The 18,630-nt window shown below is 38.0% G+C and overlaps 1 protein-coding gene across 4 annotated transcripts in view; it reads right to left on the bottom strand.

Moving 5' to 3' along the window:
* The window catches only part of TRPS1 (transcriptional repressor GATA binding 1), a 254,142-nt gene that overhangs the window by 227,563 nt on the left and 7,949 nt on the right, over positions 1–18,630 (bottom strand). The window contains exon 2 of one of the 4 annotated variants that reach the window (XM_075582408.1): positions 15,267–15,340. The exons of the other annotated variants lie outside the window; for them this stretch is intronic. The gene's annotated coding sequence lies outside the window, so the exon portion shown is untranslated. The remainder of the gene's footprint in view (positions 1–15,266; positions 15,341–18,630) is intronic. 4 annotated transcript variants of the gene reach the window in all.

Genomic DNA, 18,630 nt, shown 5'->3' with positions numbered 1-18,630 from the left:
GCGCACTGAAAAACAGCTTGGCGCTCGGCTGAAACCTCCAACTCATCAGCACGCCTGCGGACGCTCGCGTGAGCCCCCTCTCAAGTCATCCTCATTGAGGATGCAGGGGCTCAGCGCGGAGAGTCCGCACGCCTCAGCACGGCTGGTCCATCTATGGACGCAGCCTTAAAGGGTAAGGCTACGCTTATAGTGCCGGCGACAGTGACGTCAGGCTGCGGTCGCTGGAACAATCAAATTGAGATGACTTCCAGTGATCAAGCCGTCGCTCTATCGCGCCGTCGCGTTGCGCTTACTATAAGCGCATGCGACGGCAGCAATGCATTTGTTTTGATGCGACGTCGCATCACTGTCGCCGGCACTATAAGCGCAGCCTAAGACGGGTAACGAAGGATGTACAGAATAGATTGCTACGTTGAGTCGTGTAGCAGTGTACAAGTTTTGCTTTGTTATGATAAGTATAGATTTTTTGCAAGTATTTGGTTTCATATGATGCACAGTAAATGCTCTAGTTCAAAGCCCCTAGTAGCAGTATGTGTCCTGGAGAAATGTGTATTCGTTATAGGTTGTCATAACTTTTAAGAAGCCAACCGGAGAGTTCTTCAAAGATGAACTTCTCGTGCACAGAACTTCTTCAGTAATGTACGAAACATTCTAGAAATGTGGTTTAAAATGCTAGGGGGGTTATTCACTAACCGGCAATAAGGCCAAACGTTAAAAACTGTACATCATTTCTACCATCCAAAACCATTGGAAAATTATTCAAGAACATATTCCACTTTAGAGTCAATCAGGACATGGTGCTTAGATACAACAATGTAAAATGTTCTCTATACATTAAAAATATGACAAAGACAGAAGCAATATGTTTTCAAGGTGTAATATGTACATAATAGATTAAATGTATCAACCGATGCATAATTGCATTTCCTTTACTCACTTAATTATAAAAGCACCATATATGTCCTGATTACAGAACGTTTCAATGTATGAGATGAGGGTTGCTTAAACTTTAGTTGCTTTTTTTTTTTATGCCGAACTCGTCGTTCTTTACATAAGCCATCACAAATTTAGCAAGATAATGGAATGTGAAAACACTACATTAACCTATCCATACATTTAGAAGATGGTTAAAAATGAAAATAGGTTATTTCATCAACAAAATCTCCAGTAGTTTAGTGTGAGGGTGTGTCCTTCATGAGGGGGTGGGGGGAGAGACCCAGTTCAATTCCAAGTATTAGCTTTCCTGGTGACTTTGGCATAAGTCCCTTTATCTCCATATGCCCCAGGCCTCAAAATTAGATTATAAAACTTTTCAAGGCATCTGCAAAACTACAATTGTCCCGCTGCATACGTGGTCAGTGCTACATACAGATGTAACAAGCCCTTATTGCGGGGACGCAACTGCCCAGGTGCCACAGGATTAACGCTGCGGGGAGAGCAATTAGGAAGCATGGAGCAACTGGGGCAGCACCATCTCCAGAGCCGCAGCTTTAAACCTTTTGAGCCGCGGCTCCAAAGACAGCAAGTCTTGCAACATCTGAAGGGAAACAAATATCATTGCCCATGTGGCTCTCAGTATGCCTGGCTGATTGTACTGTAAAGCCCTGAATAGGTGTATGTGCTGAACCATGGTTACATTAGTCTGCACCTTTCTGTGTTTTCTAGATTGTATTTTCTGCATATAAAACACACTAGGCAATAGAATTGCAGCAGCCATTGCGAGACTCGGGGGAGCTCAACTCTAGTCTTTAAGCCAGGTTTTCAGGATATCCATGCTTCAACACATGTGGCTCAATCAGTCCCTGCTTCAGCACAGGTGGCTCGCCCACTCCCTGCTTCAGCACAGGTGGTAGAAGACTGAACCTCTGATTGAGCCACCTGTGCTGAAGTCGGGATATCCCCAAAACCTGACCTGTTGAGGGGGCTCGGGGACTGGAGCTGAGCGCCCCCGGTGTAACGGATGGTTGCAAACCTATTACGATGCAATAAGGAAGTTCAGGTCAGCATACAAACAACTGGGCCACCTTAAAAAAGAAATAATTTATAGTTGTGCACTTAATCATAAAGTCCTTTGCAATCAAAGTCTCCTGGTTTAGCAATGATGCCCCCACCCTTACAGGAGTCTGTTATACCCTGACTTTGAGTTCAACCGAGCAATTATAAATTCACCACTCCGCTTCCCATCATATATCTTTTGGCTCAAACTACTTCCTTCAAAAAGGAAAAAGAGAATAAGTCTCTGTTAACACCGCTTTTACTAGCACATAATTTAAATTTTTATTAGAAAGGTCCATTCATATCTCAAAACAATTTAGCTCAGGGGTATTCAGTTACACTTAACATACACAATGATCATCATCTATATGGCTGAATCGAAGAGCTTGACAATAACTTGATTGTTTCCAAGTGGTTCCCATATTTCTTTATTGTTTACCAAATGCTGATTTAAGGGGGAGGGGCGAGTAGTAGAATTCATTTTTTTCTGCTTCTGCAATTATTAGAAAACGAATGGTGAAAATGAAACCCGAAATTGAATAATGTTATAACCCCTGGAAACTTATTAATTTCATACGCAAAAAAAAAAAATTAAATATAATTGGTGTTTACATATTTCGGGATCTTCTCTAGAAGGGAAATGAAATGGAAGCATTTGTAAATAAAGTGCAGGATAATTAAATAATACGAAGACATTTACCTTCTATTTAACTAATTCTCGGAAGCTGGTGGTAAAAGCAAGGCAAACTGTGCAGACTGATTAATTCACTAGCAGCATGATAAAACAAATGTTCCCAAAAGAAGGTCGTCAAAAAATTAGCAAAGATCATAGTAAATATGCTACTAAAGAATGATCACCATTATCACTCATGAATGGCAATTAAGCTGAATATAAACAGGAAAATAAGTAATTACGTATATAATTGAGTGCACACACGCTGAACTGTGATACGTCTTTTCATTACCTAAAAACTCAAATTTACCATAAAGCATTTCTATAGCACCATAACATGACATTGTGACTCACTGTATACACACTTAACCTATTGACTTGTCTTTTAGAATTTTACATTTATATCTATTGATTTTGTCTTTATATGCCTCACAATAGACCAGTTCGATGTTAAGCTCGTCGGGGCAGGGATACCTATCCCCCAATGTTTACATTGACGTATTATGCACTTTATCTTATTTGTATTATTCTTCCCAGTACTCAGTCTTTATTAACGTAAAGCGCTGTGTACTGTACATGTTTTTTTTTTTTACCATGTAAATTAAAATACAATATAATACTGTACCAATTACCCATACCAATGAATAACAATCAATGATAAATGCCATTGGACTTTGAAAAAAAAAATCTTAGGTTGGTAAATCACCAGTTTTTTACCAATATCTCCCTTAATATCAGAGGGGATATACAGGGAAACCAAATAAACATACACCAAGAAAAGATTCCCACACCACCAAGAATTACCACTACCCTGTAATTAATGTATACATTTGGTGTCTATGTGTAAGTACAATGCACTATTTGTGGTTGCAAAACAAGATCTCTGTAATCATCAAGTGGAACATCTACAGCTACCCCACCCACTCACGATGAACAACCAGGTCATCAGAGTGCGTATGTGCAGGTAGACATGACAGCTCACATTTTGGAAGCTTGTCCATTTCAGGAATGGTCTCCAAGAATCTAGCAGCCTGCACGTCATACCCGATCTGCCTAATGACATCACCCTACCTCAAGCTGCAATGTACCATAGCAAATTATTTCAATCTTCACTCAAGCTTTTATAATTCAGCAATTCTTTGTGACTGCCAAAGAATAAGAGACAAAAATTGGCAGCTTGTTCTCCAGCTCCCCAGAATGTAGGTAATACTTTTGTATATTAAATATTGTGCAAAGATCATCTCAGTAATATGGCTGAATAAAAAAAAAACATGAAGTGACACTTATTGGTAAACTTCATCTTTATATGGGTTGTTCCAGTGGTGCTCAAGTTTAGTCCTAAAAGGCTCCACCAGACCATGTTTTCAGGGTTTTTCTCTAATTAACACATATTTCACCTAGTTGCCCAGTCTTAATTGGAACTAAGACAACTTGCTTATGAGAACCACTGGATAATGCAATTTAAAAAAAAATGCGCTTTATAAGCAACATTATTTTTCTATATGTTGGTATTTTTTCCACCAAGTTCTTTCCAGGTCAATACATATTTCTTATCTCCCAATACTATGAACACTTACTTCACTGCATGCATCCTTTCCAGCATTGTGTAATAATTGCATAATGTTGCCATTTCTGTCGCTCAGAGAACTTTACAGAATGTCATTGCTATATTAGAAGTAATTCTATGCTATGTGAAATTGCAATCCAATTACACACAATAGATTCATTTTGATGTTATTACTTCCATATTGTATGCTGGTCTATTATAGTGCACCCAAAAATGTGATGGATTCTTCCACAGATATATTACACAATTTAAAGTTTTGCGGATTGTTGAGACCATGGCAAGTTTAAACGCATAAAAAGGTATGACCAATAATAATAAATAAAAAAATGAATAAAAGAAACGTACACACTATAAATCATATTGAATAATGCATTTAATATTTATCACTATTACATTACAGCACTGTTCAGAGTTTTTCCAGAACAAGCTTACAACCTAAATTGTGGTGTGTGGAGCATAGGGAGGTAAATGGGTCACAAAGAGATAACACTGGGGGTCAAACCGGGTTCACCTGCTTCAAAAGCTGTGATACAGATTATTGCACTACAGTTCTCTGGTAAAAGGAGTTTCATTCTTCTCATCAAGTCAATGTCCAATTCCATGTAGTTTAAATGTTACCCAGAGCAGGATTGGATTACACGCACTTGACAAAAATTGCCTGTCTCAGATATAAAAGGCCACATGGGTTGTTAAGAGGAAGTGTGTATTTGCACATACTTGATAACGGCCTTGTTTGGTCAATGGCAATAGAAATGTAACATGAATATTTGAATGCTACCTGGCCATTATTAATTACAATAAAATCAGGGGGGGGGAATATCATGTCCCCAATATGTTAATTTGGATGTGGTCATGTGAAGAGACAAAGCAGATTGGGTTGGCGGGGAGGAGAGAAGTGCTTGTCGACAATTCTGCTTTCTGGTATCATTGTAGTGCAAATGGTTTCAGAGAGTTAGTGGCCACAAAGCCCACCACATGGCAATGATGAATTCCCCTAATAAATTCCAGAGAGGTCACAGCCTACAGTTCACTCCATGCATCTGCTGAACATGCACGCTATTAAGACAATTATTCATTTCCACATAAAAGGTAGCATGTACTAGTGTTAAAATGAGGTGTGAAGGCTAGAAGTTGGTTAAGATGCTTGAAATTTCATTTGAGTTTGTCTAACAGTTCAGGGATAGAATTGACATTTTCCTCTCACAGTTGGGTGTTAGGCAGGACTGTGCGGTGGGGACTTCTTATGGGAAGGGAAATGACCAAAAGGAGGTGTGTTTAAGCATATCTAAAAACCTTACCCAGGGCAGCAATGAACAGAAGCCATGGAATACAAGGAGTCATGCATTATGTTTACTACGTAAGCTTGCTCTCACTTTTTCGGCAGGGAGGTGCTTCCGACAGAAACAAACTAAAACGTGACATCTGCTACAGTTCTCCACCATCCTGGTACAGTAACTCATGAAATATCAAATAAAGGACAAACCGGTCTAAAAATAAAATAAATAAGGTGGGACGTAATAAGTAATGTAAACGACCTCCAAATTGAACTGTGCCAAGTAATTTAACTTTCAATCTGCAATACTTCAAGACTATGAAATTCAGTTATTGATGGGTAATTGACGTTTTACTTAAAGAGTATCCTGTGTATGGAAGTCTTAGAGCAGGCCTGCACAACTCCAGTCCTCGAGGGCCGCAAACAGGCCAGGTTTTCAGGATATCCCTAAATCAGCACAGCTGACTCAATTAGTGGCTCAGTCATACTGAGCCACTAATTGAGCCAGCTGTGCTGAAGTAGGGATATCTTAAAAACCTGGCCTGTTTGCGGCCCACGAGGACTGGAGTTGTGCATGCCTGTCTTAGAGCATAAGTGGCAGGGACAGAGTTTAAGGATGCACACAGAGAATGTTACAAGCAAAGGAAGTAACAAACAAAGATTTCACACCTGTTTGAACTTATGAATTTGTAGCAATACTAATTAGGCCAAACTGTCCAGATCTCCAGTCAGTATCATTTGATGCATATTTCATTCTAATACATATTGCTGTTGGCCATAATAATTAGATCTCACACATCACTGATTAACTTTGCAATCAAAAATATACTTGTTTTAAATTAAAACATTATATATATATATATATATATATATATATATATATATATATATATATATATATATATATATATATATATATATATATATATATATATATATATATACACACACACACACACACACATATATTTATTATGTAGTATCAGTTATATAAACCCCAGTAATGCATTCAGGGGTTCTAAACTCCAGTCATTAAGACCCCCCCAAACAAGTCAGCTTTTAAGGATATCGCTGCTTCAGCACAGGTGGCTCAATCAGTCAAAGTCTGAGCCACCTGTGCTGATGCTGGGATATCCTTAAAACCTGACCTGTTTGTTTCGGACTGGAGTTGAGAACCCTTGCATTGCTAGTTTAAAAAGCTGCACTTCCACTTAATACTCTTTGCAGGAACTTCTACAATAGCTCTGTCATTTCCAAAGCAGGTTTGCAAATCTGCCCTAATTACTGCTGCAAGTCATCCAATATCAAAGGCAGTATGTACTGTATATTTTGCTCAGTGGTAATGGCGCTGCTTTTGAAGCAGGTGAATTCCAGTGTCAGCTCCTTTGTGACCTTGGGCAAGTCACTTTATCTACCTACGCCCCAGACACCAAAATTAGATTGTAAGTTCTACAGGGCGGGGGACACATTGTGCCGGCAAAATATATGTGCAGTGCCACCATGTACATTGTCAGAGCTAAATAAGAAACAAAATAGGATTACTGTGTAAAATGTCAGCCATTATTAAGTTGATTAAATGAAATGTAAACATCCTTCCCCACATATCCATCGAGCTGTCAAGAACAGGGAACTTGCTTAACTAATCTATATGGCTATTCCATGAAATCACCTGTTCTTACATAAAACAGGTTCCTACCATACCAATATCTCAGCGCTTGTGGATAGCAAAAATGGAACACACACAATACTTCCCTGTCATGGGAGCCTGCAATACATTGCAAAGAAATGCATTTTTGACACCTCTGACTACCATGGTACGAATCAATCACCTCCACTTTTCCCAGGTATACTTTTTGACAAAAAGAAATGTAAAAAAAAAAAAAAAAATTCAAACTATACTTAACTATAGAAGACAATCATGGTTTTCATAGAGATAACCCCTGAGGAAGCAGCCAATCATTGTGAAATGCGTAGGGTGAGGAGCCGAAACCCAGTCGGACCGTGAGGCTAGCGCCAGAGATGTGAGCCCCCAGAATGGACCCCTGCACTTACCAGAAGTGACATCATATGCCAGGCACAGGTGGCTACTAGCCCTGAGTGATGACATAGAGGGCTCCATTGGCTTCAGAAAAGATCACACGTGCCTTGACACTAGCCAAAAACGTGTGTTTTTATATATGTTTTCTGAGTGTAACTGACTTGTCCTTTTTATATTACACATTTGGGAAATATAAACACTAGAAATGTGTGTCTCTTCTTTACATGTATATATATCCTCCTGATATCAATCTGATGAGAACGAGACCTGGAATGCCTGGGTGACATCATACCACTTGGGGATTAGATCATATATATATATATATATATATATATATATACATATATATATATATATATATATATATGTGGGTCTAATGGCTTTGCATCTCATCCCAGCCTCTGTCTAAAAGCTGTGTTTAAAACGGCATGCATTGGCTTGAGGATTGGCTTGTGTAATACGAGCTTGAGACAAAAGGTGGCACTGAGTGCTCATTTGCATGTCATTTCCCAGAATCCCTTGCTGCAGTGGAAGCGCTGTATGCTGGGTGACAATGGGGAAAGACAGGGTTGCAGACCTGTCTAAGACATGCAAATGAACATACAGTAATATTTACAGTTGCTTTATATATATATATATATATATATATATATATATATATATATATATATATATATATGCCTATTTTTGGTGTATTTCTTTATTTTCACATTTTTCCACTTATACAAGATTCACAACACTATATATATTTTCCCTCCCCTGCTGAGCAATTCTGGAGTAGCGCAATTTTTTTGTAGATACTAAACTCCAATGTTTCTTTTTAGTCACTTAACTATTAAGTAAATGTGTTTAAGTGATTCCAAAACAAAAACCACATTAATTTTCAGTGTCACATTTAAGAAGATGTTCTCCATTCTGTCTCCCTTAAAACCAACACATTTTATCATCACCAGTCCACATGCCGTTTGTTGAAATGAATGGTCATACAGTATAAGATTAGGAAGAAACAAGTAGCACATCCTGTGATAGCATCTGGGGCAGCCAGGTATCCTGGACCTACACTTACCATGTCTTATTTAAAAATCAGAGACATTAAAATGGTCCCATAGAATGAAACAGCATTAGTATTCAGAAAATAGTTTGTTATTAACCAGTTATAAACAGTTACTGGATGCCAAAGTTGTAATGCTGAAGGCTCAGGGATTTATAAAGCCTTTTTGCTAACACTTGGTTTCCACTTGCAATGAGGCAGCCCTCCCATAAATAGCCCTTATTTTTCTAAAGAATATGAACCATAGGCATGTGACATCACCCATTATTATAAATTAGGCAGCTACAGATTGTCAGCCATTTCTTTCCATCCCGGGATGGACATGGTTTATGTGAAACGAGTTTCCAAACAGCAGGGTGCCCTGATTTAAGAGCATTGTGGCCTTGTATTAAGAGACCATCTGGTTCTAATAATGCACGCAGAAAAGAAAAAAAAATTCATGAAATAAATAAGTAGCTGATATAAGGCCTTTTTTCATCTCCCCGGAGAATCCCAAGAAAATGAAAGCAACTGGGGAATTTCAGTGAACTATTTGATTAATACAAGCAACGATAATTATTGAAAATGATATATGTACTGTGGTAAGAAGGCCCCTCCGATGACCGAAAGATTAAACCCGGTGCTGCCCAGAGCATTAGATAAACGTAGAGTAAGGAGGTCAGCTCTCAGAGGAAGTTCCAAAAATAGGAAAAAGGGGAAATTAACTATCGTCAATTGTTAATAAACCTTTAATTATTTGTGCAATTTCCTATGAGTGACAACATCCTTAATCTGTGTGTGTGTATGTGTGTATGAGCACACGTGTGTTTGTGTGTCTGTGTGCACACGTGTTTATTTATGTGTCTACATGCGTACACACGTGTGTGTGTTTGTCTACACGTGTGTATGTCTGTGGGTGCACCTGTGTGATTATGTTTCTGCGTGCACACATGTGTGATTGTGTATGTGTGTGCACACGTGTGTGTTTGTGTCTGTGTGCGTGCACACATGTATTTGCGTGTCTGTGTGCACACGTGTGTGTGCATGTGTGAACGTGTACACACGTGTGTGTGGGTATACACATGTGTGTGTGTGCAGACACGTGTGTATGACATGTATGTGTGTGCGTAGAAACATGTGTGTGTGTGCTGTGAAGTAACACCTTGTATTCTGCTTCAGCACGGAAAGGTGTTACTTAAAAAAAAAATTTTTTAAAAAGCTGAAATCTGCAACTTTAACCCAAACAATAAACTTACAGTCTACCAGATAAAAGAAAGAAAGAGAGAAAGAAAAAGGAGGGAGACAGAGAAGCGAGAGAGGGAGCAGGGGACCTGTGAGGGGGGAGGGGCAAATAGCTGCTTTCCGCAATACTTCCTGTGATAAGACAGCTGTGCTGCAAAGCTCACATCTGAACTGCAAATGTAACCGTGACTAACCTGCATATACTGTTATTTTCAATTCTAGGGCAATTCTAGCTTTGAAGACACCAACTGCACTCAATGCTTCTCACATTTTGTATTTTGCTTGTGCCATGGATGTGGTTTAAAAAAAAAAAAAAAAAAGGAAGAAAGATTTAACTTTATGCTCGTGCACAATGTACAAACAAAGAGTCCCTTAATTGCACGGCTGATTTTATAGCAAATCATAAAAACAGAAATGAAGTGGGATTACAGATAAGTGCATCTGTGTTTATTTCCCCCCAATGAAATCGAAGAACTTTCCTTTTAAATCAACATTAAAGTATGACATTATTCCATAAAGATTCTGTTTAGCAAATATCTTCTTGAGCAAAGAAAAAGAACCACAACGATGGACTGTAACATGCCCCATATCATTCAATAACTTCCCCTTACACAAAGAGAACAATCAGGATATGCTGATTACAGCCTTTTCAGTGTAATTGAGCCAAGAACAGGCAATTGCTTACACTTTTCTAGACTAGAGATAAAGAAAAAGGCAATTACCTACATTTTGCTAGACCACAGAGATAAGGACTATTGCCATGTCAAAGGATCATGATAGTGCAAATAAAAGCGTTCCTACAATCTCAAAATACAGCACACGGAAGCAACTGTAGTGTGAAAACATTGCTCTCAAGCAGGAATGTGCTACTGAATAGGTTATGTTAGAGACCCCAGTTCTGTTTGTAAACTTAAGCGAGTCACTATTGCCCTGGAAGCTTTAGGTATATATATATTAAAAAAAAGCAAATACTGTACGAGCTCTTTAAGGCAGGAAGTTATTCAAAGATCAAAATTGTATTACAGTACTGCATATACAGCAACAATATAGCACACACACACACATGTACACACACATACACACGCACACACGCACACACGCACACACGCACACACTTAATTCTAAAATGCAAGTCTCATTCAGTTTGTACGTTTCAAAAATTACTTTGGGAATATAATCTTGGTGCTCGGGTAATATTAAACTAAATTGTTCCCCTTTAAAAGCTGCCCAAAACAACCGTTTCTATAGAATGTATCAATCTAATTGGCTTCCTTACACAAATCTAACCGAGCTAAATAAGGATTTTGTTCCTCTGTAAATTAATCACAAATTGTATTTCTTAGGGGTCTCTGAATGGGTAATGTTTGCCGGCTGGGAGAATGGCTGGGCCCTGTGCACAGTATGCACTAGCGGAGCCTATTACCGCCATCTCCCCCTGAGATGCCACACTTACAGGCCTAGTGATCTCTCCCGGCCATCACAGTTTAATGTAGTGGTTAATTTAACTACCTTAACTTTGAACAGTGATTACAGAAGGTGGGCCAGGGAAGAGTGCGGGGTCTCTGTAAGCGCGGGGGCAGGTGCAGTCGCACCACCATTAAGCCAGACCTGGTTTTCTTTACTCTTGCGCCACCCTGTCCTCATTCGAGCCGGTGAACAGAAAGGCAGTAGGAGAGGACGGCTCTGATTATACAAACTCTTGTTGAACACACCGTGATATTAGACAAAAAGGGAGTAAACCAATTAAATGAAAGCCCTCCCAAGTTTTGGCTCACTGTGTTTACGAACTTTAAAAAGTGACTTTAAAATACTCAGTCGTCGGATTTTGGAAAAAGAAGTCACCCTAGATTTCACCACGGCTATTAGTATACTTTGGCCTTAGGAAGATTTGTTCCTTTTAAATTGCACGATTTTATATATTTATTTTTTTGAACTAGAGAAAAATCAAAACAAATCATTCATTGATCTGAAGGGAAATGTCAGGTGCACAAATTTATCAAAAGTTAATAAGTGGCCCTGACAAGTAGAATTTCACGGGGAGCGACTAATGCTGAACTGCTCCATACCTTCTTATTATAGTATAATCATGATCCACATGTAGGTTGGGACAAGGATTAGGAATAAACAAAGGAGAAGATAACAGAGCACTGCTCACGGGCATCAAAGGTTTGAGAAAAAATGAAGAAAAGTGCTTATTCCATAAAAAATTATTATTTATTGGTCATATATTGGTCTGTATATTGGTCGTTAGCACCACACAAGTTTGCCATTTTGGGACAAGGATTAAGTGCTTGACAGACCCGACAAGGGCAGCAGAGGTATGGAAGCTGTAAAATCTTTGAAGGAACGCATTATGAAAGGGGCGGGCAACTCCAGTCCTCAAGGGCCACCAACAGATCCGGTTTTCAGGATATCCCTGCTTCAGCACAAGGTGGCTCAATCAGTGGCTCAACCTGTGCTCAAGCAGGGATATCATGAAAACCTGACCCGTTGGTGGCCCTTAAGGACTGGAGTTGCCCACCCCTGCCTTAGGCCGCGCTTACAGTACTGGCGATGGCGATGCTTACGTCACGCTACGGTCGCTGGAAAAACCAAATTGAAGTGACTTCCAGCGATCGCGACCAAGCCGTCGCGCCGTGCGTACTATAAGCGCACACAACGGCATCAATACATTTGTTTTGTTTTGACGCGATGTCGCTGTCGCCGTCACTATAAGTGCGGCCTTAGGATCATAAGAATAAATAAAGAAGCCAGAGAAGGCTGCTCTAAACTAAATGATACACAGGCATAAGCAAGGTGATGTTCAGAACTGCTTACAAAAGGTTAGTCACCAGGGAGTCAACATAAAATCCATCTAAATTGAGGTACATTTAAATTAAATCTTTACAGCCGGGGATATCTCAAGGTGTTAAATTGGAACAAATTGTAAGACAGCTGGTTTGACTTTAACAGTTAAAACTATCTTCTTTACACTCAGTATAAAGTATCCAAGTACTTTATACCTATTCAGTTCCACTTGCATCAGTGAGCAAATTAGCAAGTAGTTATATGGAGCAATAGGAGGAGTTATTGGACATAATGGAATATATCAGTATCTGTGCATCTGGATGTCCGTTTTCTCTAGGCCTGTTCTCCATTAATTCAATGTGCCACTTCTGAGCAATGATACGCCGATCTTGTCTAATAGAGGTTCAACACAGAGTAAAACTTGTTTAGAGGGTCTCTCTTTAGAGGCACTTGAAGACACAGAGTTAGATTCTATTTTATGGCAAGCTTTAGGTCACTGGACTTAACAGTACTGCTTTCTAATGTAACATGGTATTTCTCTCTAGGGAAGAGACTGCAATGTGTGCATGGAGGGTGTAGTCCACTTGAAATACATAGGAAAATGGCAAAAAAGATACAGCACTCAGCCTTCTGGTGCAGTTTCAACATTTTGTAATAGATGTTGTATCATTTTTATATAGGTTTACACGTTTTCGAAATTTAGAAGCCTAACTGTGAATAGGACAAGAACACTGCACTGCGTTCAATGGGGACCAAATAAGGATTCATGTCTATGTGAAAAGATAGGTCACCGTCATTCCAAAATTGTAAAGATTAGGGCTGAATCAAATATTTGTCTGAGTTACAATAAAAGTCTCCCCAATAAAATGTTCACATCATTATTTCCCCCAGCTGTAAAGCTTCACAATGTCCTACCTCAATGGGACCAAAAAAAAGCTAAATATAAAAAGGTAATAAGAATAACAAAATAGGACAGATATGCATCATATCGCATAATTCCTTTTAAGCACTTTGCTTTCCGTAAAGTCTCCTAAAAGGACTCACACCCCATATCCTGAAGACCAGGGGTGGGCCACTCCAGTCAAATGCCACCAACAGGTCAGGATATCCCAGCTTCAGCACAGGTGGCTCAATCACTGGCTCAGTCGAAGTCTAGTTGGCTACCCCTGCTCTAGAGTGTAAGCTGCTGGGGGCAGAGCCCTCATTGCCGTCTGTATCGGTTTCTGCTCGTCTGTCCTTACTTGTATGTCATTCAGTTTGTACAATTCAGATCACTCTGTACCCCCACTATACCACGCTGTGGCATATGTTGACGCTTTACAAATAAAGGATAATAATAATAATAAAATAAAAATCTTTGTTGTGAATTGCACTTTTTTAGCTAAAATTGCTTTCCTAGTCTATATGTATTTCTTTTTATTATCTACAAATATATATATATATTATTACTTCAACGTCTGGATTTGTTTTTACTTAAAAGTTTACAACCAAATAACAAACCTACATTCATAAAGGCACAGTGCCACATCACTCACATGAAAATAAAACAAGAAAACAACTTGGCAATGTAATGGGCTTCATTAAACAAACACAATCGCTCTGCAAGTCCCCATTCCGTTCTCTCAATATTTAGAAAGCCTTTTTCATCATTCTATTTTGTAAGGGAGACCCAAAAACCAGATTGTATATCTACGAAGGACCAGGAAGACACTTTGCTTGTGAAGTAGAGGCCCAACAAAAACCACAGACTTCAGACAGAGAGAAGGAGATAGAAAAGCAAACTTTTTCCAGCTGTTTTTTTCCATGTACCATCTTCAAGCTTTAACCCCTTAAACATCTTGCCGTCATTGGTTCATTTTGTGTCTGCACTCAACAGCGGTTTTCCATAAAGGAAAAAATGCACAAGCTATTAAACCGGGGTTTTTTTTGTTTTTAATTTAAGTCTTTTGCTTTAATGTTATTAATAACATGCAAGAAACAGGTCCACAAAGAATATGCATATCAATAATAGTCAGAAGCATGACGTGCACAAAACCATGCCAATTCAGAAAAGGCTTTGCATATGCCATGACATCACAGGAATGAAATATACTCATGACTGGGGTGGCATAAATGCATAATTCAATTTATGCAGCATACAGTATGACGCTCGTGTATACGGAAGGGCAATTAAAGTAGTTGCCTTGACATTAAACAAACAAGCTGAGATAAATTTCACATGTAAGCATATAAACAGACTTTATACAGAATACTTTGTTCCAAGTCATGCAAATTAGGAAGCCACGCACTGCAGACATAGGAAAATGTTTCCCTGAGAAAAAGGAAATCCTTACACAGGCTATCCCGACTCTTCCAGGCACAGAAGGATTAGGGATTCGACCAGGGAATACACAGGAAAATAGTAATAGGAATCTGTCTAAAATAATCCACAGTGATTTCTGGATAAATATCTCTGCATCATATTTTACCAAGTATGACAAATGGAATTTTAATATCCACATATATATTATAAACACATTTTGTTTTAGTCCAGCCATTAATTCGTGTGTTTCCTCCAATTAAATGACCCGCTGACCTGCTTGGACCGTACACAGAAACGCAGGTTTCAAGGTGCAGAGAGTGGCCTGTGACATTAATCCCACTTAGGTCTGTAGCACTTACCCTTGTGTCGAAGCTTTCCTTTGTTTAACCAACGTTGTATCTCATTTTGTTAAGTGCTGAGTACAGAGTCAGCGCTACATAAGAATAAAAATAATGCATTATCACACACTACATTATTATTTTTTTCTTGTAATCATGTTTTTTTTTTTGGTCTCTATTTTTATAAAGATAAATGTAAAATCAGTATGAATTCATATCGCTGGCATTGAAAATAGCCATTTGGCTGCATATAAAAAAATGTTCATACCTTAATGTATTTCAAACATCTGAATTTATGAAATACAGAAATAAATCAAAAATCCTCCCTACCGCTAAATCCTTTTGCACTTGATGAAATGAACGGCACATATTACTGTGCCATATACGTGTCATCCTATTTTCCTGTAATTGTAACATTTACTGTAAATATTTCAGCCCAGAGATGGCAAAAAGACTCAGTTTTACATGCTTTATGATATTTCTGAAAATGAAGTTAAAGTATCAGAAATTGTTCAGCCCATAATGTTTTGATCATCTTTGTAGTATTAAGTAATGTACACATAATTTATACTTATTTACTCTAATGCACAATGGAAGTCATTTTAGCACCGAGCAGTTCTAGGTTGTAAAATGTGATTGAAATGTGAGTGCTGCCCTCTAACACAAGGCTTACACTCATTCACAATTGTACAACCAACACAATAAACGTGGGGAAAAGAATAACAAATGCATTTCATGCTTTTTGATATTGTTACAGTATGTCGCCAAATCATAATCCTTGTACTGTTTAAGGATCTGATCATTAAAACAGCACTTAGGATAGTTTGCATGTATGTTTTCATCATACACGTGAATGGATATTTCAACACTTGAATGCCATGTCAAATATGCAGGATATGTTTTCATTATAAATGTGGACTACTTGCCTGGGTGCTCCGGTGTGGCAGCCAATAGCAACGTATTTGCACCATATTTAAGTTTTGTGGGAGTGCATGTCATATACAGTATATATACATTCATACATACACACACACACACAAACACAATATCAATGGAAACAGGCACTCATTGATGCTTGAAGATTTATTGTGTTCCGATTAATATTGGGACATAATAAATCTTCAAGCATCGGTGAGTGCCTGTTTGTATTGACATTTTGTGTTAAGCAATATCTTGCTCATGTGTACTGGATTATAATCATTATACCATCGCTTGGCTTGAGTGTCTATTACACACCAGGTTTAAAAAAAATAATAATTATATATAAATAAATTACACACACGTGTGTGCGCGCACGGATATATATACACACGCACGCACACAGTGTGATATTCATCCTAACATGGTATATCTTCAGGAGCAATGGCATTATAACAACATGATCACCAGTCTCACAGAATTAGTATATTATCGAATGTTGTAATAAATAAATAATTACTACATTTTTATTCAAGTAAAACGCATCTGTGCCTGTCAGGCTCCGTGACTGTCGGACGTTGCCATTTCCTCTGGCAGCAAACAGGTTTCTATACATTTTGGAACTTCGATAACATTATTAGTAAAAAAAATGAATTCATATTTTAAGTGAAAAACCGACACAAACTAATATCCGTACTGGGGTCCCAGCCCTTAAAGCTACACGCAAACAGTCGTGATTAATGAAGTAATGCTTCTAAAATGTATAGAATATTAATATATTTTTAATTTGCTCGGCTTGATTCTATCTTATCCTTATATCCTTTTGCTTAGGTAACAATGACACTGTCAGTAAATAAATGTTCGATAGTTTGAAAAGTACGTCAACAGTAAGAGTATAATACAGTGTAATTCAAACAAAAGCCAGACAAAACACGTCATGTACAATCTGGTGCCAATACCCAAACCATATATGTATGTAGAGTGCAATTTTTTTATATATACAGTATATCACACACACACACACGGATAAGTTAACCTGTGCACTACTCCAGGATTTACCATACAATATGGTAAAAAGCAAACATTAATCTAATGATGGTATATAATATATACAGTATATATTATTATTATTTTTTCATACATACATACACACATACACAATGCAGGATTGCTACATTTGTAAATAGGACATTTTGGTTAACACTCAAAATCACACACACATCATTCAATTTTAGGAATCCCACAGCTGATAAAGGGAATTATACCTGCCTACTTAATATATACCTTTTTGATCTTGCCACATTTAATAACAAATGCATTTGCATACAATTAGAATGTTCCTGCTATGCGTAGATGCATAGAACTACTTAATTAAAAAGTACACACACAAAAAAAACACAGATAAAATGCTATGCTACAATGAAAAAAATAAAAACATAAAGGAGTTAAAGAAGTTGTATTCTAAATGACTACTATGGTTAAAAAAAAAATGCATAGTTACAGTAAGTGGAAGCAAATGCGCTTCCAAACAGTAAATTATTTCATGCCAAGGTTTTCAAAAGCGGAAAAAAATAAAATAAAAAACAATTTGGCTTAAACATTAGACTTCTGCCTTCAACGTACACAAAGTAAGCTTTGAATACCCAAAGGAAACATGTTCAAGCACTTTAGATAGCAGAGCTGACCATTTTGGGCTTTGTATATGCATATCACAGATGATTTAAACACATCGCAACTATACTGCCTGTGTAAAAATATTCAGATATTTACACTGTTAGATCACGCTGCGTTTTCGAGCTGAACTAGTGCCAACTGCCAAAAAAGTACACAAATCAAAATATGTTACCTTTGTTCAAACAATACTCCTGTTCATTATATAACAGAAACTGTCATATATAATCTCTCACAAACTAAGAACTGGCAAACACTCTAAGCAGAGGTGGTTTGAAATGGTTTGAGGCAAAACTGAAGGATATTTTTAAGTAAATCATTGAGGGAAACCTAAGCACGCCTGGAGAACTTTTGCATCATCGTCAAAGCATTTTTTTTTATTATTATTATTTTTAACGCCAAAAGGACACAGATAACTGTGGCACACATAAAAGGCAGCATCCGGGATCGGATAAATATTATGATGAATGCTGCTAATCTGGTACGGACCCAAAATATGAGCAATTTAATTACTGGCTACTCTGGGGGGGGGGGATTAAATAAGTCATATGATTGCTGTTGGACCCAGTACCCATAATTATAAGAACAAATTGGTTGTGATCCATAGCTACCGCAAGTATTATACAGTATTTGTAACTAGAAGAAAACTGTTGATTATGGACAAACAAAAAATACATCACATAATTAGTTGTGTTTTGGCAACAAAGCAGATATGTATCACATTTTAATGTTAATAATAAGCAACTAATACAGAATACCAATGACGGACTTATTAAGACTCGTGCAAAATCGTGCA

This window comes from Ascaphus truei, chromosome 2 (genome assembly GCF_040206685.1).
Source record: "Ascaphus truei isolate aAscTru1 chromosome 2, aAscTru1.hap1, whole genome shotgun sequence".
Lineage (NCBI taxonomy): Eukaryota > Metazoa > Chordata > Amphibia > Anura > Ascaphidae > Ascaphus > Ascaphus truei.
Note: the sequence above shows the minus strand (reverse complement) of the source record. Positions and strands in the feature narration are given on the sequence as shown.